The sequence below is a fragment of the Ciconia boyciana genome, chromosome 8 (assembly GCF_034638445.1).
Source record: "Ciconia boyciana chromosome 8, ASM3463844v1, whole genome shotgun sequence".
NCBI lineage: Eukaryota > Metazoa > Chordata > Aves > Ciconiiformes > Ciconiidae > Ciconia > Ciconia boyciana.
The window spans coordinates 23368048-23380240 of NC_132941.1; the positions used below are offsets into that span (position 1 = coordinate 23368048).

The window sequence follows — 12193 nt, forward strand, 5'->3', positions numbered from 1 at the left end:
TTTTCCTCTCCTGTGTAGTCTTGCTCAAAGAGGAGGTCTTCCATGCTTGCTCTTATATGTCTATCAGCAAGTTACAGCATCTTCCTGACACCATCAACTTCATGTTGGCCTCTCTCCCAGGTGGCCTCCATACTGGGAGCTCTCCATACTGTAACCTCTCCGTTCAGATTCCTGTGATACTCCTTGCCCAAACAATCTTGTCTTGAAAGGATCAGGATTTTCCTCTCCAACAGACATCACTTTCACTCCTCTTGGTAGGCCCTCATTTTTCCACATAAAGCTGTCAGTTCCATGAAAATGTCAGCTTAATGCTCAGTAACCATCAAGAAACAGATCAAGTGGTATGAATCATTTGGAAAGTAAAAAAAGAACAGAGCAGAAAAACCTATGATTCATCCACACCTTGGATACTGCATGCACTTGTGGTCCCTTCATCTCAAAAGGGGATATCAGAACTGAAACAGATTCTGAAAAGAGCACAACAGATGGTCAAAGACACAGAGCATAATTAAAAGCACAATTACTGAAGCACAATGAAGTAGGCTCAGACTTGTTAGTGTGCAAGAGAAAAGGCTTGCGGGAAAAAGTCAGGGTGTGAAGTCATTATTGCGCTGAACAGGGATTGGCTCTTCACCTCCTCTTCCAAAACAAGAGCTCAGGGCCACTTATTACACTAGGAGGAGGTAGACCAGCCCCATGCAGCCTATCCTCTCTAAGACCAAAGAGGCCAACCTCTCTGCCCTTGAAGCTGGTACAGGGTCTTTGCTTCAGGTGTCTCAGGAACAGAAGACCAACCAAATTCACCTCCACAATTCCCATTATCCCATTACTCTCAGTCAAATATCCTCTCTTTTCTCTTTCACATTATGAAAAAAGCCCATCCCAATGTTCTCAGAAGTTAATTATACTAGCGCTGAAGGTCTTTCCTTGCATTTCCCCATCTGTCATCTTTCACTCATTATGAAGGAATCAGCCCCCATCTTCTGCTCATAGCACAGCTCATAGCACCAGTCCACCCACCAGACTTTCAAGGAAGCACTGTCGTGCTTTTCTTTATTCATGCTCCTAGAAGGGAAAATCACCCACAAAGCTCCTTACTTGTCATCTTCGAAATCTTCTTTCGTTGTGATTCCTATAGCAAGTTTGACAGTGCAGCACCAAGATCACAGTCGGAATCACTTCACTGCTCCTCTGTTCACCTCCACCAGTCTCACACTTCGGTACGGAGCTCTCTGGGACAAGCGTCCTCCTTTTACCTTGTACAGTTCCATACCACAAAGCTTCGTTTTGCAGCTCTCATGCTGAGGGTCTACCACAGGAGGTCCCCCAGCTGCATCACTGGTTCAGCATCTTCCTCTTCTCTTCCATTTCTTCCTCTGAAGGACCATGGGAGGGACATTCAGGCCCCTCACTATACAGATCCCAGTCTCTTCCTAGATTGGTTGAGCTGAAGCATAAAGCTCCAGGGGTTTTGCCCCACTGCTCCAGAACTTCCCCATTCCAGCAAGCAGCAGCCTTCAGTCCTGCAGGGGTGACTCACAGGAGCCAGCCTTCATCCCCAGCCAAGGAGATCCCACTCCAAAACCTGTTTCAGAACATGACTCTACTTCTACACACCAATGCAAAACATAGGCAAGCAGACCACCAAAACAACTCCGCTACCCACCCAGGGTCACTACTTTCTAAGTCTCCTTCCCTTCACTGTCCTGCTCCAGGCTCTACAGCTACAACAGAAGTCCCTGGTTGACTCCCATAGTCTTGTCTTCCTTTCACCAGCTAGGCCAGGGGATCCAACAGTCTAGGCTGGCCCCAAGTCCTCTGTGCCAGTGACATAACAGCCACCCTGGGTACACACTGGGACAGGAGCAAGCGTTGTCCTTTCTGCACTTGGAAAAATCCAAGGAAGAGGTTGGAGAAGCTTTAAGAGCACAGGGAAAGTCTGGCAGGTGCCAAGTTAGTGATAAACCTGCTTTGCAAGCAGAACTTATCCTAGCACAGAAACGGGCAAAGATTTTGGACAAGATTTCATGCTCAGCTACTGAGCACTCAGCGCCAGGAAAACCCCAATTATCCTGGACAGGGGCCCAGAGAGGCGGAGCAATCCCTGTCCTTGAAGACTGACAAAAGCTGACTGGATGATGTCCAGACCAACTGGACCTCACTTTGAAGCTGGCTGTACTTCGAGCAGGGACCCAGACTGAAGACTCCCTGAGGCTCCTTTCACCCAACATTACCCTCTGATCCCCTGAAATGGCAAGCAGAATCTCACTTGCATAGTTAATAGCAGAGGTCTTCTGATCAGGCACTGAGCACACCATGGGAGCACACCATGGAGCTCAGCTCTCCTCCTCAGCTCACTGGCATGAGATACCCACACAACAGAAGTATCTGGCTCAGTCCCTAAGCTGGTTGCCCTTTAGATACAGGAGAATGGCTCCTGTCTTGACAGCATTCCCACAGTCTGGCAGATAAGCCAGAAGGAGAGGGTGCCCCTGGAAAAACAATCTGCAGGAAAATTGAAGTGCTGGAGTGAAATGCCGATTGGTTTGCATTTGAATTTCAGTAAAAATGCACTTACATCAACATTTGGCTCAAAATAACCCTCTTCCAGGTTTGAAAGTAGTTCATAAGAGCCTTGCTAAAGCAGATTTCTTGGCAGTTGGGTGGTGTCTGCAGGAGAAACACCAGTTCCCACTGACAGATACTGAGAGGATGAGAAATATCCCTCCTTTACACACTGAGACACCTCAGGATTGGCATCCTATAAGGAGGGATTTTACATCCTCATCTGGAGATCATCACGGAAAACAAGGGTTTTAGAAAGCCACTTTATAACCCGGAACATCAGAGTAAGTAAACGTGCAGCATCTCAGATGTTTTGCTGAAGAGATGAAGTGTCATGGGTTTTTGAAGGGATTCCAACTAATTCCACTACACATACCAATCTGGCTTTAACTCTTCCTGTGCTCTCAGCTTTAAGACTTTTACTTCCAAGTAGACTGTTACTAAGACCTTCCACCAAATGGCTAAATGCAGCAATTGACTGTACTCATTTTGGCCAAGATTTTCTTTGGCCCTTTCTCCTTTGCTCCAAAGCTTGGCTCTCCCTAACTCTCAGCACAAGGAGAGGGGGGACTAAGCTGCAAGGATATAGGTTGAAGAATATTGGTTTTTGTTGATTGCAAATGTTTTCAGGGGTCTTTTCTGAACTGAGATCAGTTGAATTTTCTTGGACGTTTCTGCTCAGCACCCTCAGACTGTGCAGCAGTGTGATGGAGGATAGTTCTGCCAGCAGGGAACTCAGTCCTCAAGTCTTTGTTCAGGGTTATGTATTTCAGGACTGGCATGAAACTAGGGAGGAGCAGACAGAGCCACAAGGGGAAACATCAGACAGTTCCCTTGGAATAATCCCTTCCATGGAGAGGGGTTCAAGCAGCTATAGGCTCTTCCAAATTATACCTTCCAAATCTCAGGGATCAGTCAGAAAGGGGCTGAGTTATTACTTCCGCAGCCTGACTCTGGAAATTACACCCATTAACACTTGCACACAGAGATGGGTTCAGCACTGGATATGCCCTTGTTTGCAACGCAGGTAATAAATAGGTGTGCTTGCAGTCCAGAGAATCCCCCTCTGTACTGTTCAGTGGCTGGCTAGTATCCATTTAAATAATCAGTGAATCCTCTAATGATACTGCTCGCATTCTGTGTTCCCGAAAGCAGCCCACTAGAAGTGCTTATGTGCTGTTAGACCCTGTGTGATGATGACAGATGATAAACATAATTATTTTGGGTCCTGATTGCCTCTACTTTCTTCATTCTGTTGCTGATGCGTAAGACAATCTCAATGTTATCAGTTCTATGGGCAGAAACACTGTGAATATACAGACTTCCTCCTGAAGGAAGGGCCAAACCTTCAGGGAAATGAAACACTCAAGGCACAGAGCTGCAGCTGTGACAGACTCCTGCCTCTTGAAACATGAAGTCTTTAAGATGCACCTGAACACTCTGCAAAACCAAGGTCAGAGAGCGATAGGAAGCGGGTTTCATTATCCAGTTATAAAACTGACAGACAGGAAAGCATTAGTGATGAACCAGTCTGACTGACTTCTGCTCAAAGCAGTGCTATCATGCAGATATCACAGCACTCAAGATTTTAGGAAGCTGAATAAAATCAAGTCTCCTAATGCAGCAAAATGGCCCATTAGACCTGTTGGTACCATGTGTGAAGCTGTGGGGCGGGAGAACCCTTTCCCACACCAGCCAGGAGTTGATTGCCTTCGGATTACAAGCAGCAGATGCTTCAGGTTGGGATCCAGAGTACAGATCTCTGACTTTTGTTTTCAAACACTTACTAATCCATCATCCAAGAGAGTGCAATTGCTTCCCAGCCATGCAAATAAAGAGACAACACTGCTAACCCCTATGGGGAGGATGTCACTTTCCCTCATAGAAGATGGGATAAGGACACTGAAGCTCTGCAGCCTCACCCAGTCTTTCCCTTTACTTCTGCCTGAGTAAGGCCTTTTCCTCCTTCCTGTCTTCCTTCCTGATATCTCTAACCAAGAGTTCACTTCCATAAGCATCCCCACTTCCCTCTACTGCCTGCTCACTGCCTGTCTCTTCTCCCCACAATGCTCAGTTCTTTCCCATTATGGTTCTCCTTGCACAGCCTCAGTATTGTGTGCTATACTGGCTTGGAGAAGAGGACAAGCAATCCAGTCTCACAAATACAACATGAGACTCTTGTGCTGGACTCCCACTAGGACTGAACACACCCAGCAGCACCGTGCAGGGAGGCTCTGTTCTGCCCCAAGAGCCCACCAGCCCAGATCTGCACAGCCAAACCTGGGTTCTGGGAGCATGTGCTGAGCAGCCACACTCAGACATGGGCCCATGGAGCGGGTGAGAGACAGCAAGCACATGCCATGACACCTACTAGGGACCTGCACAGGAGAAATAACTGATGGAAGGCCCACTCCTTGTCTTCTGTCGTCTTCTCTCTACTGTCATATGGTCCTGTTTGTAGACTTGGGCTGTGAACTCCCTTTTACATGATCCCTGCCACATCCTGAGAGGGACGGAACTGGAAAGGTCTGGACAGCCTGAACAGCATCGTAACCTGCCAGTTCAGGAGGAGATGTGTTACTGGGAGAAGGCTGAGAAGGCAGAAGGAACAGCAGGGCTGGCAGAGCTGAGGCTCACACCAAGCAGCCCTGCTTCCCTCCACGCTAACCCCATCATGAACTGGCTCCTCAGAGACAGCCATTGCCTGGGACAGAGCAATCTGGAAAACAACCAGTTCTTTAAGTTTTATTATTAAATAAATAAATCAATCCAGCTATCATGAGGCCCTGAAGCCAAAGTGGCCAAGTAAAGGATAGGGAGAAGCCAGAAAAGCTTCAGTGAGAACAGGTAACAAGAGACCTGTTTACCACAGGAGACAAGGCTTCTAATACAAGCAGGCTGCTGCACCACAAATATTCCCTATGGCCTGGTATGGCTGTACAGAGATATTTACACGTACAGGCAGGGAGACACCGATCCCTGGCTGGTGAACAATCAACTTTTATTCTCTCCAGACCAGCAAAGCCAAGATTTTAGTAAACACGCAACCCCAAAAATGTGCCTGCGGATTGGGTAGAGTACAGCCTATGCTCTCCCTGCCAAACAACAAAGCCATTCTCCTGTGGGTGGTTTCATGGTGAGGTTTCTGTGGGGAGGAAGTGTTTCTGGTGGTCAAGGCAGAGAACAGGGGTTCAGGAGACCTGGCTCCCATCCCTGGCTCTAGGAATCATGAAAGCTCTGATTACAGCAAATGTGCACACTTGCAAGAGTCACTAGCCCTCTGTTCACCTCTCCTTGTTCAGGCACAAATTGCTCCTCTGAGGAACAACACAGAGACACAGACTTTTCCCCATCTGATATCACCTCCTGACCTTGCAGGGTTATTGCGGAGCTTCTGTGATTGATGCCTGAAAGGCTGTCAGAGCTCTTCAGATGAAAATCTCTCTGGAAGGTATCGGAAGACACGCACATGCAAGTGCAGACACGTGAGAAAGAGACATGCAACTCACACGCTCTCTGCTTCCCTCCAGCTCGCAAATCTCCACCCAGACTTGCTGGTTCCGCTACTCATGCATTTAAATATTTACAAGATGGGTCTGCAGAAAACCTGTGTTTTAAAGCAGAATAGCCAACACTATAGCTTAACAGATGCCCTTATAAATACCCAACCCACCGCCCTGGTTGCACAGACTCAGCCCCAAGTCTCTGCATTTTACTTACAAAATCAGGCCAGCGTGAAGCCAGACTGAAAGTCTATGGCAGATACAACCCAGCCTTACTCGTTTCTGGTGGGCTGCCACCAGTGACTTCCCCTGGCCCTTGGCTTTGTTCTCTCTTCGTTTCATCCTAGATGTAATTAACATGCTGTTCACCCCCTCTTCCAGCTCATTAATGAAGACACTAAAGAAGACTGGACCTAACCCTGATCCCCATGGCATGCTGTTAGATAAACACCTCCTTGAAAAGTTCCCGTCAACCTCTTAAGTATGAAGGACTGTTGTCTTGAGGTGTGCATAGCTATTAGAGCTAATGACTTCACCTGTCACAGTTCATTTGCAGTGAACCCCATGGGGAGAACCCACCAACTGCACCAACAGTTTTTAAAGAAAAAAAAAACGAAAAGAAGGAAGGAATGTCACACTGTCACACAGGATGGCTCTGTGTTTAGCAGGCATGCTGGGTTTGTCTGTTTATAATGTTTTATCCAACTTTTGTTTTTACTTCTTGTCCTAAATTGATCTGCTTGCTGTTAACTTTTCTAAATCTCCTCTTACCTTGTTGGCTGCATTTCAGATATAGGTGGCATAAGTCAATCGCAGTGGACCAGTGTAAAATGTTGTAAGATACTTCCCTCAAGTGGAGGGAATAAAAATCACTCAACTGTGTGTCACAGGCTCTGTAGTGTACCTCAGGTAGCAGAAAGATAGTGAGAGACGGACACCTACATGAAGTAGAATCTACCAACCTGCTTGAAAGATGTTAACAGCATAGAGAAATTATCAGTGATACTGCAAAATAAACTTTCCCACTCTACAAATGTCAGGGCATACAAGAAGACACCCAGCCACCCTTTGTATCAGATACCAAAGGGGTAAATGCTCTGACAACCAGTCAAGTTACTACATGGACAGCTAATGTATATCCATGCCCAGGTTTTGAAAATGGCTTGAGATGAGTGACAAGTGGTCCCACATGATATTTCAGCAGAAATGGAAGAAGCTGCATAGAAGCAGCTTGAGAGGTGAAATATCTGAGTCCTGTAGAACAAGGCTTTTATGCCTACCAGAGCCTGCAGCAGGGCTGCGAGGGATAGACAAGAATGGAGAGAACCAGATATAGATTGTAGTGTGTTGGTAGAGCTGGAGTTGGTGGTATCTGTACTCACCCTGAGGCTGATCTCATGATCACGGTTTTCCTCAAAGCAGGCAATGAAACATGAACAAAGAATCCAGATTTCACTGTAGTTTTACTGCTACAGAGATAGCAGCTCTGCTCCAGTCTCTTCCGTATACACTGAACAGGAGAACATTTCATCTCCTGCAAATGAAAAGAGGTAAGAGGGGCTTAGCACGAGGCAGGATTTGTCTCTGTAACTGATCAGTCCAACAAAGGGACACACAAACCGTTTATTACTGAAAATGAATTGTGCCATCAAGGCAGATGCCTGCAATTACTTCTGTTAAATATTATGTTTCATTAACTGTAAAATATATAATTAATAAAATTGCCCCCTCATTTTTGTTAAGTTTCACTGCAAAGACCTTATTACTGAAATAAATCTTTCTAGCAGCGCATGTCGACAGAAGAGAGGAAAGTGCACGCCTCTCTCTGTGTGATAAGTTCCTTATGGGAAACTGAATTATTAGGAATAATCACCTCTCTTCATGGCTAAGACTGTAGAGACACCCCACTCTGAGACCAGTTGTTTAAGGCTCGTGCCTCTTGGAAGTAGGCAAGAAGAATCTGCTTTGGCTGGCAAAAATGACTTGATCTGAAAGCAGTCAGGCAGATGCAAGCTCTTCTTTCATTGACAAGTCTGGAGAAACAAAAAATAAAATTAATTTCTTGATTTACAGTCCATTAAAGAAGTCTTCTGACTACAAAGCTGCTCAGAAAGACCTCAGTGATTAGGCTGATTCTTTTCTAAGCCCCGTGTTCATCCACCTTACAATACTGTGCTAGAGCTGCACGACTGTGATTTGCTTTCCATGTACATCAGAACTGTTTTGATTTGGGGATGTTTGGTGATGGGTGTTAAACCATACCAATTGGAAAAGCTTCAACAATGTTGCTGAAATTTGACTCCAAGCATAAAATTCCCCTTAGACTTTGTCTCCACTTGTGATCTTTACCTCAAGCTAGGTGATTGCCAGTTCAACCAGGGGTAATTAAAATATTTCCAAAGGCTGTTCTAGGCAACACTTTTTGCCTTGCTGCAGGCCACAAACGTTCGTGGTTTGCCCTAGGCTGATGTTAATTCCTGCCTGAGTTGGCACAGGCAGCAATGCAGGCCAAACGAGGAGGAATGCCTTCTCCATCACAATTCTCCCTGCCTGGGGAAGGTGGCAGAGGGACCGAGAGACCAGTGGCAGAAGGAAGGAATGTACAAGCACACACTGGACAGACAGTGACATAACTTCTACAGAGAAGACATAAAGCAGCACAGAGGAGGAGAAAAGGACAGTAGGTATTTTAATGAAACTCTATGATTCCACTGCTTTTTGAGATGTCTGGATGATCCCCAGCAGAGCCAACAGGTTGCAGAGACACTTGCCCGCAGACCGCCAGTTTCAGTACAGATGAGCTTAGCAGAGAAGGGTTCTCATCTTAACTGGTGTTTGGAGCTTTTCATAATGAGATGAGCTTGGGGAGGGAGAGGGTGTCATTTCCTGGCCATCCACTACCAGTTTGTCACCCCATTTTGCAGTTGTCAGCAGACTGGAAAGGGGGGGCAAGAGCTCTGTGGGTCATGTCTGCTGGGAAATGCACAACCCCTGACTTGGAGCAGATCAGGCCTCAAAAAAGTGTATTAGAGAACCTTACCCTGCTACTGCCCTGAATCTAAAGAAAGGGGTCCATTCTCCACATCATTTTAACTAGCACTTAAGAATGTTAAAACAGCCAACCAATTTGACTACACAAAAATTTTAGAGTCAGCAAATTATCTAGTTAAATGATGCGTATAGAAATGTGAATTCAACGGCAACTGAAACCTTCTTACATTTCTTACCAACTAAGGATGATAATCCTATACAAAGAAGAAAAGAGAGAGGCTGAGCATACTGTCCTTGCAGAAGAAATAATAAGAATATTTTAGCTATCACCTACAATGTAACCTATATGCAGTTACACAAATAGCACAGGCTGAGAGTGAGCTTAGATGTGAGTTTAGAATGGAAGCTCCAAAATCATATTATACAACTATTTGCGCCCTGGTTTTGCTCTAGGGAAGAGGCTCATATATCAGCCAATTTCCAACAGCGTGCCTCTGCATAAACTCTCCGTACAAAAGTATATTTTTACTTTTCTGTACAAAAGCATAATGATACTTTACTGTGCAACGTGCACACTCCTATCCCCTCAATAGTGAGGAACCCCTTTGTGCACATGCACTGACTCTGCCTACAACCAGGCATTATTTCATTCCTCAGGATCCCTGCTGGGTCAGACCAGGAACACTGGAGAGCGAAGATGGAAAAGTTAAGCAACTTAGCTCTCTGGCTCTTGGGCCGCAGAAGGGGGAGGGAGCAGGGAGGCAAAGCATCTGGCTTCCCCTCTTCTCTAACAGCCTGGTGGGAAGGCTGCTGTCAGTTCTGCCTTCTGCCTTGTTGGAAGAAAGTAGAAGTGACAAGAGGCCCTCCAGGCAAGCAGCCAGGAAACACAGATTCAATTGAGCTACGTCCTGAAACTGGACTTTTTTGGAGACCCTTTCCCTGAAATCATTTTGCCTTAAAAAAAAAAAATTTCATCACAGTTCAGGGCCAATTCATCACCCCTGGTCTCCTGGCTCTCCTTTCCTCCAAGAAAGCATGATTTGCACAAGAGGATTTCCATTTTTTGGACTGCTCTACAACCAGCCTCACCCGTAATAAATACATAGACACATAAATATGCACACACACACGCACAGATACAAACATTGTTATTTATAGATATAGGCATTGCCACAGACAGATAAATACACGGGTGTCTGTCTTTGCTATATAACATGCCGGGAGAGAAGTGATACGGCAGCTGAATTTACTCTACATTCACAGATTAGGAAACAGAGTGTGGGACATACGGTCTATCTCTAGGGCTTAGACCAACTGGTTATTGGCTGGTGCTGTTGTTCCTCTAACAAGCCCCTAGATATATCACTGTGGCTGTAGAGAAATGCAGCTGAAAGAGCCTTTCACTGTCAGTAGCAATCTGTCACTTCATGTATCTTACCCTGCCTCTTACAGCACAAAAGCTTGTGAGCTGCAAGTTGGTGTTAGGAGAAAGGTCATTTTGCAGGTAGGCTGTGGTATTTTTCTTTATTTCTGGGAACGTGTGGCCAGCTTGAGGCACCGTCTGGATGCTGCAGCATGAATTTCAGCTTCACATATGCCTAGCTATAATTTAAGACAAGGGAACATTTCCATTACAAACCTCATTTTTTCCCATGGATTTATACCTTAGCTATTCAGCTTCACTTTAGGGTGGACCTTCACTGAATATATTCACAGGCAGGGAGAAACTATTTTTCTTGTACAATGTTTAAATCCAGCTCAGCCTCTTTTGGTTGTGAAGGAAATTACGTATGCACACAAACACTCACAAGCACATACAAAAAGCTTACACGAACATATGCCCGCAGAGAGATCTGTTACAAAAAAGAGACAAGTCAATGCAAATAAGCTCAATTTTAGGAGTGAATTAATTTGACTGACTTTATTATTCTAAATTATTAACAAGTTCCAGCAACCTTAGAATGCAATAACCACATTCAGGCTTTCATCTAGGTTAAGTGGAAACAGATAACTTATACTGATATAAATGATATCAGTAGAAATCTGGGACAGCAAACTTGGAGGCAGAAACCTGACACACAAGGAGCCCCTCTCTTTTCAGCAGTGTGTTAACAACTCTTTACGATTCTCCTCCCCTGAAATATTTCATTGCAATGAATCACCCTCCAACAACGCCAGAACCCCCCTATTTTCATGAATGCCAGCTGAAACGTGACTTCCACAGCACTCTAATCTGTTTATGACTTGGTCTGGCTTAGTAAACCCGTTTTGTTTTTTGTTTTTGGTTTTTTTTGGGGGGAGGGGGGGAGGTTTAACTCTTTATCGATTCTACTTTGATGTAGTCCAATAAAGCACATTGACAAAAACAATTTATGTTGGCTAGTGCCTCTGGTTCCAGGAAAGCCTCCATGGCATATATGAAGAGAGGTTAAGCACCTTGCAAATAACATACAGGTTGCCCAGTTATTCCACGCTTACCAATTTCATTCAATCCATCTCCATGACTGAGATCAGGAACAACCTCCTGTTTCTCCTGCTCACAAGCAGAAATAGGTATGATTCTCCCTACCTATCACTTCCTAATGCCACAGGGAAAAGTTGGGAAACATGAGAAGGATTTTCCCAGTCTTAAGAGGAAAAAGCTGCAAGTGGCCACTGAAAGGAGACAAGCATTTCCCCACTTCCGATGGCACAGAAACCAATCTTTGGCATCAGAGCTGGCTCAGCGGGCACTGGCACCAGCAGGGCTTGAGTTCCTGGTAAGACACGCTCATTTATATATGCTGCACAGGTGTGTAAATGCAAATTGTTCGAGTGCCACAAAAATCCAGATTAGGCAGCTAGGAATATTATGGATTTATCCTACCAGCTGGAGATGTTGTGGATATCCTCACGATACACTGTATTCCCTCTTCCTTTCTTGGTTTCACACCCAGATCTTCCCCCTGAGACTGGGGAAACACTGACTAAGAACATCATTCACAGATGTTTAGTAAAACCCATAGTGCTCGGTGGCTCCTAAGTGCAACATAGTAGTTTTCTTGCTTCTTGCTAAGAGGGCATGACAACAGGGCAGAGGAAGATAGCTGAGAGCTGCAGGGACGGGAAAACTGAACTCAATTTAGCCACAATGC

At 45.3% G+C, this 12193-nt stretch overlaps 1 long non-coding RNA gene across 1 annotated transcript in view; it reads right to left on the bottom strand.

Moving 5' to 3' along the window:
• The window catches only part of LOC140656188 (uncharacterized), a 40119-nt gene that overhangs the window by 25838 nt on the left and 2088 nt on the right, over nt 1-12193 (bottom strand). The window contains exons 2-3 of the long non-coding RNA XR_012044003.1: nt 7942-8101; nt 7451-7602 (exon numbers count right to left, since the gene is read on the bottom strand). This is a non-coding gene — a long non-coding RNA (uncharacterized lncRNA). The remainder of the gene's footprint in view (nt 1-7450; nt 7603-7941; nt 8102-12193) is intronic.